Genomic DNA, 5,899 nt, shown 5'->3' with positions numbered 1-5,899 from the left:
TACGCATTTAGCAAAGGCCACTTGGTTAGTCAATACTAGGGGATCTACCAACCGAGCTGGACCTGCCCAATCAAACCTGTTACGTACTGTAGATGGGGATAAAGTTCCTGTAGTGCATGTAAAAAATATGCTGGGTAAAACAGTCTGGGCTACTCCTGCCTCAGGAAAAGGCAAACCTATTCGTGGAATTGTTTTCGCTCAGGGACCTGGATACACTTGGTGGGTGATGCAAAAGAACGGAGAGGTCCGGTGTGTACCTCAAGGAGATTTAATACTGGGTGAGAATAGCCCATGAACTGAATTGTACCATGTTAAATAGTATATTATACTGTATGTTATCACTACCATGATTACTATAGGTGACTAATTAGAATGTATGGAAAAGAGTGTAACCTGAGCATGACATAAATGGTATGGAATAAGGGGTGGATAGATGTCCTGGTTTCAGTTAGCACAGAATTAATTTTCTTCCTAGTAGCTGGTGGAATGCTGTGTTTTGGCTTAGGATGAGAAGAGTGCTGATAACACCCCGATGCTTTAATTGTTGCAGAGCAGTGCTTATACTAAGCCAAGGACATCTCAGCCTTTTGCTCTGTCCTGCCAACGGGCAGGCTGGGGGTGCAGTAAGAGCTGGGAGGGGACAGACCCAGGACAGGTGACCCAAACTAGCCAAAGGGGTATTCCATACCATCTGACGTCATGCTAAACAATATATAGGGGTGGCTAGCTGGGGGGGAAGGGGCCGGACTGCTCGGGGTTAGGCTGGGCATCGGTCAGCGAGTGGTGAGCAATTGCATTGTGCATCACTTGTTTGTACATACTATTATTACTTTCCTATTATCATCATTGTATTATTATTGTTATTATTTTTATTATTATTTTGTTATTATTATTTTCCTGTCTTATTAAACTGTCTTTATCTCAACTCACGGGCTTCACTTTCCATTTCTCTCCCCCGTCCCGGAGAGGGAGGGGGGAGGGTGAGCGAACGGCTGCGTGGTGTTTAGCTGCCGGCCGGGTTAAACCACTACACTAGACAGATGAAAATCTATGATGGCAAGTTTGCCTTTAAGGTCATTTTCTTTTTTATTAATTTCTTTTATTTATTTGTATTTATTTTTTTAACAGGCTCTGTACTAATTTTGCTCACAGAATGACTAACAGAAATATGACCCTTGTGCACCTTTTGTAGTTAATTCATTAGGTCAACTGTAACCACTAAGCCCCTTGTCAGGTTATTTCTAGTAGTGATAAGGAGCAATTGACCTTAAAACTTTGAAGCCAGGTAGATAAGCTTATTCCACAAGGTCTCTTGGCTCCACCCTTGTTAAGCGAAACCTGCCAGGTGTGGGTCATTTGACCTTTGCTGTATAGGAAGCCTGAGGACTTGTGGGGGAATTGCCTCCCCAGGAGAGACTGAGGCTTAGGTAGCCTAGGGTGTTTTTCTCTTGTGGTGACTCGGGCTCAGTGTTCCTTACTAGGCTGCTTTTTCTTCATGTTTTCTGCCCTCTCTGTGAAATAGTTTTAGAGACTCAATGAGCTAGTTACATTGGTGGTGCCTTCTTCAGAAAAACCCTGGTGGCACTACTTCACTGCGAAGCACTTTGGAAGCGACTTGAGTTCAGAAGACAGCAGGTAAGTGTTCCTGGGTTCTGTGGTTGTTACTGTTAAGGAGTTTGAGTACTTCCTTCACCTCGTCTGTTTTCTGTGAAATTACTTAGGTGGATTCTAAGCTCCCTTCCAAGCACTGGAGGAAAAAAAAACAAAGCCTCAGAAGCCCAAGTGCACACAGGTCAGCCTGACATTGAAGAAGGTTCTTGAGTATTTGGAAGATTAAAAAATGGGCTGTGTGAAAAAGGTGCCTTAATGTGAATGCAGATTTTGCCTTGTGGTAAGTAGAAACAGGTTGGGATGGATACTGGTGGAAAGATTGCTACTTTGACTAAGTGGAAATCGTGAGAATATACTGTTGTTCATAAAAGAAATATTGTTTTCACAATATGCAGGTCAAAAGCAGTATGAAGAAAGTCTGTCATCTTCCTTTCAGACCTGTGTCTCAGCTGGGGACTACTTCCTGAACAGGTCCAGCAACTTGAAGAGAACTGAACTTCCTCCCAAGCTCTATGAAGCAGAGTCTCAGCTATCAGGGGTAAGCATCTTTCTGTGCAAGAAAGATGACATGAATAGAGGGGTGCAGAAAATTGATGCCAAGCAGACAAAACAGAGCTCTAAAAATAACATCTTTGTCCTGAGATAATTGCATTTCTTTCTTGTTATCAGCCATTTGTGGAAAAGTACTAAATTTAATTTATTATAAGGTGCTAAACCATGAATGCTTGTAAAGAGGGTATTGAAGAAGTCCATGTCAGCACAGAATAGAAGAACCTTATTCTCTCCGTCTTTCATTTTTCTGTCAATGACACTTGAGAATTCACATAAAAACTTGTGACTATGAGAAATTATTTGTACATAATGACCTTTAACTATCGCATGCATCAATTCAACAGATGAATTCAGCTAAGTGTAAAAGTAGAATTGTGTTTCCCTTGGGTATAGCAATCATGCTTGCCTTGCAGGGATTCATCTATCTGTAATACCACTCTGTTCAAAGCTGCACACTGGTATTCTAAAAAGACTGCAACTCCCTTGATGATTGCTACATCTTGTGGAAAAATAGCAGGGTGCCTGATCAAGCCAATTGAAGACATAAATTATTGGGTGAGTGGAAATCAATATTTTATTAGAAGCACAAGGTTTACTATGATGAACCTTGCAGACATATGCCTTTCTGTTTATAGGTAAATCATTAGATTTCCTAAAATAGACAAGTCTGCTAGACAGCTGATTTTTTTCAGCTTGAGGCTATGGGAACCATCATGTAGGCATAAAGAGAGAAGGTACAGAATGCAGAATGTAGCTATAAAAATCCTCCTGAAAGGAAAAGAGATGGAGGAATATACAAAATGTGACTATCAACCTATACAACCAACATGCCATTCCATGGCATCTGCTCCTTGCTTTCAGAACTTCTCTTGAACCTTACATTACTGTTGGCAGTGTGCAAAGTATTAAACTAACATATTTTACAATGTTGTTTTTCATGACAAGCTGATTCTGGGTGAGTCTGAGCATCCAGGTGAAGTTTGTTTGTCCAAATCCTACAAGATATTCAAAATCCTTTTATACTTTATCCAGAAGCTTTGAAGACCAGGACCCAAGACAATATGGGGCTAACAGGAACTGAAGTTCCTGGGCTCCCAACAACAGACTTCTGAGACCTCACAGAAGTGGCCTCTTACTTCCTGCACTGAGGAAAGCAGGACATACAAGGTCTTTCTGTGAATGTTAGGAAGAGAGCTGCTAAACTTGCACAAGCGCCATGGAAAACTTAACATGTCTTGAGTCATAGTGTACCCTTCGGCCACAACACTGGTCTCTGCAGACATCCTTTGGGTGCAAATGTATTTTTGGCACATTTCCAATATATTTATCTTTCCTCAAGTCATCTACACAGGTAGGTGTGGCTGTGAAGAATAACCTCACATGGCTCCAGGAGACCGTCAAGATGACCAGTCACATACTTGTACTACTAAACCCCACTATTCACTGAAATACAGATGATGAACTCTGGTAGTTCCCATCTGCAAAAAAAAAATATTTAAAATAAAATAAAAATAAAATGTAGTCTTAAGTGGGATGCCACAGTTAAGTGAACGTACTGGAAACTTACACCCTTACCCAGAACTGAATTTTTCCTGAAATCCTCTGCAAAGGGTACATCAGGATTATTCCCTTTTCAAACCCAGACTCAACTATTACTGTAATTTGTAAATTGAACAGAAATAAGACTAGAGAATTGATTAATGATGTCTGTAATCAGGTATGTGACTTATTTCTCTCTCTCATCATCTTTTCTCAGCTTGTAAAGTTTTTGCTGTTGTTTCATGGAACAGACTTCCTTTCTGAAATCAATATCAGTGTACAGAAGGCATAATCTAACTCCCATTCTGGCATCCTTGTACTTATCACTGTCACAGACAAGATACGGTACCCCACATCCTGCTCTGCTAATGTGCGTATCACCTCACTGACTTCAGAATGACTTTTTTGGCCAGTACCTGTGGACACTGGGAACCCTGTGAGTCAATCCAAAATAAATCTAGACACAGTCAGCAGTTTCATATCTGAACAGTTTGCATCGTTTGTCACTCAGGCATACTATTCTGAAAGTAAAATATCTTTAGGCCACTCCTGTGCTGCATGGCTGCTGCTTGGGCCAGGATACACAGTGCTGTGAGCACTTCTGCCTCCTCAGCTGAATTATTTTGGTATTTGTTGGTGATTGTGGAGATATCAATTTGCATGCTGCTCCTTCTGGAAAGAAATTAGCCCTGGTGTTGTGCCCTACTGTACATCCATATGTGCAACATTAACTGCACCCAGATCCATCTGCTCAGACCCATCTTCCTCCATCTGCCACCATGCTCCATGTTATCCATAGGACATTGCATCAGAATTATGAATCATCCTCTCTAGGCTCTTGATATCTTATTGTAACAGATGGGAATAACATATATTCCATAATAATGATCCTGGATATATCTGTCCTTTGTTATATTAATGATTCAATAAGAAAAGAGCCAACTAGATGACATTACTAAATTACTGACTTTTCAGGCAAAAAGAGCTAAAGTCTAAGTCTGTGTCAGTAGCACAAGAGAAAGTATACCTCTGAAATAATGTATTTGCTCCTGGTTTGACTGGAAATCAATACGTGAGGTACAATCCAAATTCTTGTTAGTATTACTAACAGAGTAATTCCTAGAGTGCAAATCTGAAGAGCAACACTAAGAACAAAGAAATGGGATGTTCAACAGCTATGACATTTTGGTGATTCACCAGTGAGCAGAGAGATTTTAATTTATTAGTAGCAAAGAACAGGTGATCCCATAATAGAAAAGAAGCATCTCTCTGCCGCTTATTTGATATGATGAAATCTTCACTCCATGTCAGTTTTTAAAGGAAGTGAATTGCTTTGTGCTGCACTGTCTGAATACTGCAGAGTACAGAGCTCCACAAAAATTATCCAGGTGCTAGAAAACTGTGCTGCACTTAACAAGGATTCTGGAACTCAGTACACTTGGTTACCCTAAAAGAAAGCTGAGAAGTTAGTTGGTCATTTTCTTGGGCATTAAGTATGTGACAGCAAGCAGCAAGGAGGCATCACAGGAGCAGGCGACTAGAAGGTGAAGTTTGACAGTCACATCTGAAAGAGGCCGGGTTTCCTTTTGACAAAGGTGTTTAAATATTGGTGAGTTCCCTACACAGCAGCACCATCATATGAAGTCTCTAAAAGGATGAAAAACAGCTTCAGAAATCTATAATCTTTTTTTCCAAGAGAATATTGTGTTCAAGTCTGCTAAGTAGATGACCAGGGTAGTCTGTGCTGGCCCTTGAATCCATGAAGCCTTTTTGCTTGTCTTGAATGCAAGGATTTTCCAGAGTAGCTGTGGGACCTAGGGCTACCCCTCTGCGACAGAAGTAGCACAGCAGCCTGCTATCTGCTCTGTGCCATGTGAAGGGGAGAACAGCTTGTGCCTTGGAGAATTTTCATTCCTGCTGCTCCTTCAACATTGCTACTACTACCACTACTGAAGAAATTCAGCAACCCAACACCAAGGCCAGAAACAAAATCAAAAAGAACATGAGGCTGGGTACACGCAGTGAGTGATCTGTAACTATGACTATTCATAATAGGAGATAAAAGGAGAAACAGACTATTTTAAGCTACATGGTGTTTTTTTCTCATACATTGTAGGCTATCATCCAAGGACTAAGGCATCGATGCACAGGGGTCTCCAGGCCTCTCACTTCTCTGAGCTTCCATTTATCTGGCAGC

General features: G+C 41.0%; 1 long non-coding RNA gene across 2 annotated transcripts; it reads left to right on the top strand.

Moving 5' to 3' along the window:
- The first annotated feature begins 1,336 nt into the window (after nt 1–1,336).
- LOC113843880 (uncharacterized) lies at nt 1,337–5,631 on the top strand. 2 transcript variants are annotated; one of them, XR_003497782.3, is made up of 5 exons: nt 1,337–1,635; nt 1,722–1,891; nt 2,007–2,149; nt 2,577–2,718; nt 3,196–3,489. It is a non-coding gene; the product is annotated as an uncharacterized lncRNA (long non-coding RNA). The 2 variants fall into 2 exon arrangements; XR_003497781.3 differs by lacking the exon at nt 3,196–3,489 and adding an exon at nt 3,920–5,631 and having other exon boundaries at nt 1,338–1,635.
- The last annotated feature ends 268 nt before the right edge of the window (nt 5,632–5,899 follow it).

The sequence above is a fragment of the Anas platyrhynchos genome, chromosome 5, assembly GCF_047663525.1.
Source record: "Anas platyrhynchos isolate ZD024472 breed Pekin duck chromosome 5, IASCAAS_PekinDuck_T2T, whole genome shotgun sequence".
Taxonomy (NCBI): Eukaryota; Metazoa; Chordata; class Aves; order Anseriformes; family Anatidae; genus Anas; species Anas platyrhynchos.
This window is presented reverse-complemented; position numbering and strand designations above follow the sequence as displayed.